Source organism: Engystomops pustulosus, chromosome 9, assembly GCF_040894005.1.
Source record: "Engystomops pustulosus chromosome 9, aEngPut4.maternal, whole genome shotgun sequence".
In the NCBI taxonomy this organism is placed as follows: domain Eukaryota; kingdom Metazoa; phylum Chordata; class Amphibia; order Anura; family Leptodactylidae; genus Engystomops; species Engystomops pustulosus.
Window position 1 is genome coordinate 3,736,053 of NC_092419.1, and position 8,035 is coordinate 3,744,087.

Sequence of the window (8,035 nt, forward strand, 5' to 3'; positions counted from 1 at the left end):
AGTTATATTCCTGTACATAGGGGGCAGTATTATATTAGTTATATTCTTGTACATAGGGGGCAGTATTATAGTAGTTATATTCCTGTACATAGGGGGAAGTATTATAGTAGTTATATTCCTGTACATAGGGGGCAGTATTATAGTAGTTGTATCCCTGTACATAGGGGGCAGTATTATAGTAGTTATATTCCTGTACATAGGGGGCAGTATTATAGTAGTTATATTCCTGTACATAGGGGGCAGTATTATAGTAGTTATATTCTTGTACATAGGGGGCGGTATTATAGTAGTTATATTTCTGTACATAGGGGGCAGTATTATAGTAGTTATATTCTTGTACATAGGGGGTAGTATTATAGTAGTTATATTCCTGTACATAGGGGGCAGTATTATAGTAGTTATATTCCTGTACATAGGGGGCAGTATTATAGTAGTTATATTCCTGTACATAGGGGGCAGTATTATAGTAGTTATATTCCTGTACATAGGGGCAGTATTATAGTAGTTATATTCCTGTACATAGGGGCAGTATTATAGTAGTTATATTCCTGTACATAGGGGGCAGTATTATAGTAGTTATATTCCTGTACATAGGGGGCAGTATTATAGTAGTTATATTCCTGTACATAGGGGGCAGTATTATAGTAGTTATATTCCTGTACATAGGGGCAGTATTATAGTAGTTATATTCCTGTACATAGGGGGCAGTATTATAGTAGTTATATTCCTGTACATAGGGGGCAGTATTATAGTAGTTATATTCCTGTACATAGAGGGCAGTATTATAGTAGTTATATTCCTGTACATAGGGGGCAGTATTATAGTAGTTATATTCTTGTACATAGGGGGCAGTATTATAGTAGTTATATCCCTGTACATAGGGGGCAGTATTATAGTAGTTATATTCTTGTACATAGGGGGCAGTATTATAGTAGTTATATTCCTGTACATAGGGGGCAGTATTATAGTAGTTATATTCCTGTACATAGGAGGCAATTTTTATTTGTAAAAAACAAACAAAATACATTTTACATTCTTATCAGAATTTACAAGACATCATACATCAAAATTCTATTTCTAATAACTTAAATGTCCATCACTGGTTTAAGGGGAAAAAATAAATAAATAAATAAATAACTTTAAATAAACAGAATTACATGATGCATTAGTATAGACATATATTTCTCCAAAACTTCCTATTCCCTTCTCTTTTCCCAATCTCTATGGATCGGATCCACCTGAGCTCAGACATGATCAGTGTGACTGCGGTCATGTGCTGGAAGGTCTCGCTGTGGATGGAGACTCGGGTCCTGTTGTGCCAGTGGTAATACTTTATGATGGTGATAATGAGGTACATGGTCCCCCGGTCAATGTCCGTTATGTGTGATGTTACCCCATAGATGATCTCTGGGTATCTGAGAGACTGTAGACGTGGTATTCTGAGCCTGCGGGACACCTCCTGCCATATCTGCCTCCCTCCCGGGCACTCGGTGGTAAAGTGCTCCATAGTCTCCTCCTGCTGACATCCTAAGGGGCACAAACGGTCAGAAAGACTCAGGAATTTTAAATTTCCTCTGACAAAAAGCTTCCCATGCAGAGACAACCAGGCGATATCAAAGAATTTGGCGGGAAGCCTCGGTCCATTAAAGGAAACCTACCACTTAGTATGGCAGGGGTAAGCTGTAAGCACCGAGCACCAGCTCAGGGTGAGCTCAGGGTGAGCTGGTGCCGGTACTTACTTTCGTTAGTGTTAAAACCGCGGTATCGCGGTTTTAACACTTTTTAAACTTTAGGGCAGAAGGGGCTTCGGCGCTGCGCGCGACCGTGCGCGCGCAGCATCTCCGCTATTTCCTATGGAGGCGCGCGCACGATCGTGCGCACGCAGCGCCGAAGTGTCTTCTGCCCTAAAGTTTAAAAAGTGTTAAAACCGCGATACCGCGGTTTTAACACTAACGAAAGTAAGTACCGGCACCAGCTCACCCTGAGCTGGTGCTCGGTACTTACAGCTTACCCCTGCCATACTAAGTGGTAGGTTTCCTTTAAGGAACCTCAGACTCTCCTGCAGGGTGGCCGTTGTGCAGTCCCTCAGAGCTGGCTGTAACGAATAAAAGGTCCTACAGACACTGGTATAAAGATCCTTCCTGGTCTTATTCTCCAAAAATGTCTTGTCTAGCCTCCACTTTTTCAAACACCGTATCCCATACTCCAGATACTGGGGGAGGAAGCCAGGAGTCCATCGGCCCCTCTTGAGACTGCCGCCTCGCACCCAAGACTCTGCAAAAGGCAATATCCAGTCCCTGACACTATTTACCCACAGGAGACCATTATTTGAGTCCAGGGAACCAAAATTAGCTTTCAGAAAGATGGAGTCAAAGAAAACCCATGGATTTAACATATCCAGCCCACCCTCTCTCCTCTGCAGGTAGGTGATCCCTCTTTTTACTGGGTTCAGCCTGTTCCCCCATAAAAGCTGGAAGAACAGGCTAAAGAGCCGAGCGGAGAAAGATTCTGGCAAAGGAAAGACGACAGAGACGTAGAGGAAGACAGGGACCAGGTAAGTCTTCAGCAGAGTAACCCTTTCTCTATAGGTCAGCCTCCAGTTCTTCCATCGCTGAACCTTTACATTTCCGGTTTCCACCTTCTCTTCCCAATTTAGTTTGGCATTATCTTCCCTCCCGAATTTAACCCCAAGGATCTTAATATGGGTGGAGGCCTTGGCGAATTGTGGCAGATCAAAGCCAGGAGCAGCATCCAATGTCCAGAAAGCTTGACTCTTCTCAAGGTTGACCAGAGACCCGGAGGCCCCTGAGTAACTTCTGATGGCTGCAGACATCTCCACCTCACGAGGTTCAGATATCACCACAGTCACATCATCCGCGTAGGCGACTACCTTCAAAGGCAAGCAATGGGGGACCGGCACCCCCTGAAAATCACACCGCTGCAGTGATCGCAGAAACAAGTCTATAACAAACACATACAGCAGTGGACTTAGGGGGCAGCCCTGCCGTACCCCGGCCTCTACTTCAAAAGTGTCCCCCTGCCAACCATTGATCAGAGGAAAGCTCTTCGCCTCTCTATACAAAGTTCTCAGCCAATCTATAAATTGTCCCGGAATACCGTACTTTGACAAAGTGGCCCATAGATAATCGTGATCAACCCTGTCAAAGGCTTTAGCCTGGTCCAGACCTACAACATATCTCCCACACCTCAGAGCTTTACATCTCTCAAACATCTCCCTTATCGAGATGACTGCTCCAGAGATGTTCCGCCCTCTTGCTGTGCCGTACTGAGAGCCTGCCAACAGTGCCGGGGACAAACAGACTAATCTAGAGAATAGAATTTTTGCCAAAATCTTCCGGTCAACATTCAAGAGGGCGATCGGCCTCCAGTTCTTGATGTCACTAGGCTCCTTACCTTTGGACAGCAGAATAAGGGAGGACACTCTCATGGATGGAGGCATCAGGTGATTTTCTAGAAAATTAGTAAACACATCCACAAGGATTGGAGCTAAGAGGTCTCTGAACTTCTTATAGAATTCACATGTTATACCATCTGGACCTGGTGCCTTCTTCAGATGTAACTTATCAATGGCCTCTTTAACCTCCTCCTCTGTTATTCCTGCTGTCAAAGGAGAAAAGTCCAAATCTCTAGTATCAGGGCCTGGAGTTGCCTCCAAGAATTGAGCCATTTTGTCTTTATCCAAAACCTTCTTCTGAAATAACTCAGCATAGTAGGAACTCACCACCCCCAGGATACCCTCCCGAGATTCCTGTAAAACTCCCTGGGAGTCAGTGAGACCTGTGATCGATTTCTTGGCCACACGTTCCCGGCAATTTTCATATGGATCAGGCGTGACTAAGTTTCCATAGTCACGCTCAACAACCAGGGACGTGTAGCGGCTAGTGTAGATATTGATAAGCCGGAGCCTTCTACCTCGGATAGTAACCTCCAGCACCAAACATCTTCCCATCGACACCTCGGTTAGTCTGTGAATGGTGACATCGTGGGTATTAAACAGTATGGAGACCCCGGCACACGGCTCCACAGACAGTGACCAGATGGACGGCCCGGAGCGCCATTCTCTCTCTGCTTCTTTTAACAAACTAAGACTATTAAGATGAGTCTCCTGTAGGAAAAAGACATCGGCATCGAGATAATGTAGATGTTCATACACCGCATGTCTTGTCCTTCTTGCCCTAATGCTGTTGACATTGCTAGATATTATTTTCAGATTAAAGTTCGCCATTAGAGCTATAACAAGAAGCAGAGAGAGTGTCCCCATCATCATAAATCTGGATCAGATCCCTCCTCTTCACCACCCGTCTCCATGTCTGATTCAGACTCTGGCCCCGCCCTATGGGGTCTCCGTTTTGAGGGGGGGTCACCATCGGGATCCTCATCATACTCTGCCACCATCCTCTGCAGTTCCCTCTCTAGCTCCTCCTCTGCGTCTGACTCTGAGAGGACACTGAATCTATTGACTGTCATGGTCGTGTCTGTTCCACTGTCCACTCTGATCTTTGATGACTTGTGAACTGTGGTCCACTCACCCTCAGGCTTCCGGGTGGACCTATCTTTTTTCCTCCTCTTATTAGCAGATGTTGTGGCTGAAGAGGGAATGAGCACTGAGGGTGGTGCAACCTGCTGGACAACTTCCATATCTCCCTCTGTGGTTTGGGTCTGAGGCTGGTCTGGTGTTGGTACAGCATCACTTGACTCTTGGACCTGCTGAGGTTCAGGCGTAGCCTGATCTGACCCTAATAACAAAGCCTCCTCCTCCCCCAGGTCATCTGCCCCTGCCAATAGGTCTTCATCAGGGAAGCTCTTACATATGTTGTGCCAGGCATTGGGACAATCCCTGTGGGCATGCCCGATCTCACCGCACAGGTTACACCTGATGTTTTGGCAGTCCGCACTCACATGGCCGATATCCCCACACAGGCTGCACTTGACCCCAGAGCAATTACTGGCGATGTGACCGACTCTACCACATTTAAAGCATCTGCGGGGCTGACCTGGATAGAAACATACTCCCTTCTCCCGGCCAATGAAGAAGGAGTTGGGCAGATGCTGGGTTATGTTGTTATATTGTCTTAATTTCACCAGGACCTTCCACCCTCCTGTCCAGATCCCGTCCTCATCCCGGGTCTTGGTGAGCTCTGACATGAGGTCACAGTGCCTCTTGAGCCAGATGACAATATCCTGCTGGGGAACAGACTCATTCCAGAAGATGACTGTGACAGTGACTGTACCAAGTTTAGAGATGGGGATGAAGCTGAAATTATTCCACCCTTCTGCATCTCTAAACCGGTTTTGGGAAGATGGCCCAAAAGCGGTCCAGGTTGCACATCAGCTTAAAGCTCACATCATATCCCTGGCGATCGGGGAGGTTAATTACTGCCAAAATGTCACTTGGCGAGAAACCCATCTGTTCACATAATAGCGACCTGACCACAAACCGCCTGTCAGGTAGGTCCTCCTTGGCCCCTCTGTGCCTAAATCTCACCACATTCCTCCTCTTAAACGCCTGACCGGTGTAATGAGAGCCGGATGAGAAAGATGGTGCACCCCGGCTCCAGGCGTTGCCAGAAGAAGACTGGTGAGGGCCAGTACCCTGCTGTGTCTGGGGGCGCTGCGGGGGCTGCTGGGCTCCTGCACTCTGAGGGTCTGCAACTAGGGTCTGCACTCTCAGCAACTAGAGGGGGGAAGTCCTGAGCATCAGACTGTACTACCCCCTCCCCACCATCAGCCTCCATACACTGCTCTGCCTGCTCTATGGCAACATCCCACACAGACTGCGCTTCCCCTGTTGGAACATTATCACACACAATGGTATCAACATTGGTAACAGGAACAGACGCAGATAAATCAGCATTATCACCAACATTGGGGGCAGCAGTATCACAGACAGTAGGGGCAAAGGCATTAGGCACTGATGTATGAGCAGTATCAGGCACTGAAGTCCCATCAATGTCAGTACCATCAGTCCCAGCAGAGTCCTGATGATCCTGCTCAGATGCCACAGTGTTACCTTACGGATCAGGTACATGGTCCTGCTGCAGTGAGCCGTCATCTGGGACTTGTGGTGCTTTTCCTCCACCGCTACCATCAGGCAGATGTCCACGTTGCACGCTGAATTCTGGGACATGTGGTGTTTTCACTGCTCTAGTGACATCAGAGGGACGGCTTTGATCCTTCTGCAGATTGCAGGCTGCTGGGGCTTGTGGTGCTTCTGCTGTGGGTGGTTGCTGATCCATGGCTTTATCTTTCTTGTAGAGATCCCTTTGCTGGTATGGGAAAGTCGCAGGCTGAAGTATAGGTTTCCCCTGGGTCTGCTGGACACCACCAGCGCAGGTCTCAGTTGCAGGATTAGATGTTCCTCCATGATGTCTCTGGGCCTGGAAGCGCTCCTGGTTCCTATAGGTCTCTGCCAGGGGACCCATCTGCTCCAGGACAGCCGCAGTCTGGGCGACAGCCAGGAGGAGCTCAGGTGCATGCTCAGCCGCTGCACATGGAGGTGCTGCAGGTGCACGCTCACGACACTGCACAGGGAGTTGCTGCAGGTGCACACTCAGCCGCTGTACATGGAGGTGCTGCAGGTGCACGCTCAGCCACTGTACATGGAGGTGCTGCAGGTGCACGCTCAGCCGCTGCACATGGAGGTGCTGCAGGTGCACGCTCAGCCGCTGCACATGGAGGTGCTGCAGGTGCACGCTCAGCCGCTGCACATGGAGGTGCTGCAGGTGCACGCTCAGCCGCTGCACATGGAGGTGCTGCAGGTGCACGCTCAGCCGCTGCACATGGAGGTGCTGCAGGTGCACGCTCAGCCGCTGCACATGGAGGTGCTGCAGGTGCGCGCTCAGCCGCTGCACATGGAGGTGCTGCAGGTGCACGCTCAGCCGCTGCACATGGAGGTGCTGCAGGTGCACGCTCAGCCGCTGCACATGGAGGTGCTGCAGGTGCACGCTCAGCCGCTGCACATGGAGGTGCTGCAGGTGCACGCTCAGCCGCTGCACATGGAGGTGCTGCAGGTGCACGCTCAGCCGCTGCACATGGAGGTGCTGCAGGTGCACGCTCAGCCGCTGCACATGGAGGTGCTGCAGGTGCACGCTCAGCCGCTGCACATGGAGGTGCTGCAGGTGCACGCTCAGCCGCTGCACATGGAGGTGCTGCAGGTGCACGCTCAGCCGCTGCACATGGAGGTGCTGCAGGTGCACGCTCAGCCGCTGCACATGGAGGTGCTGCAGGTGCACGCTCAGCCGCTGCACATGGAGGTGCTGCAGGTGCACGCTCAGCCGCTGCACATGGAGGTGCTGCAGGTGCACGCTCAGCCGCTGCACAAGGAGGTGCTGCAGGTGCACGCTCAGCCGCTGCACAGGGAGGTGCTGCAGGTGCACGCTCAGCCGCTGCACAGGGAGGTGCTGCAGGTGCACGCTCAGCCGCTGCACATGGAGGTGCTGCAGGTGCACGCTCAGCCGCTGCACATGGAGGTGCTGCAGGTGCACGCTCAGCCGCTGCACATGGAGGTGCTGCAGGTGCACGCTCAGCCGCTGCACATGGAGGTGCTGCAGGTGCACGCTCAGCCGCTGCACATGGAGGTGCTGCAGGTGCACGCTCAGCCGCTGCACATGGAGGTGCTGCAGGTGCACGCTCAGCCGCTGCACATGGAGGTGCTGCAGGTGCACGCTCAGCCGCTGCACAAGGAGGTGCTGCAGGTGCACGCTCAGCCGCTGCACAGGGAGGTGCTGCAGGTGCACGCTCAGCCGCTGCACAGGGAGGTGCTGCAGGTGCACGCTCAGCCGCTGCACAGGGAGGTTCTGCAGGTGCACGCTCAGACGCTGCACAGGGAGGTTCTGCAGGTGCACGCTCAGACGCTGCACAGGGATGTGCTGCAGGTTGCTTACAGGTGGTAGGTGATGACACTCTGCTGGGTCCGGGCCTCTGCGCCACTGTTGGGTTCTGGCGCGCTGCGGCTCTTACTGCGGGGGGATGACACTGTCCAGTAGCAGCACTTGTGGCAGCCTGAGGCCTCCCT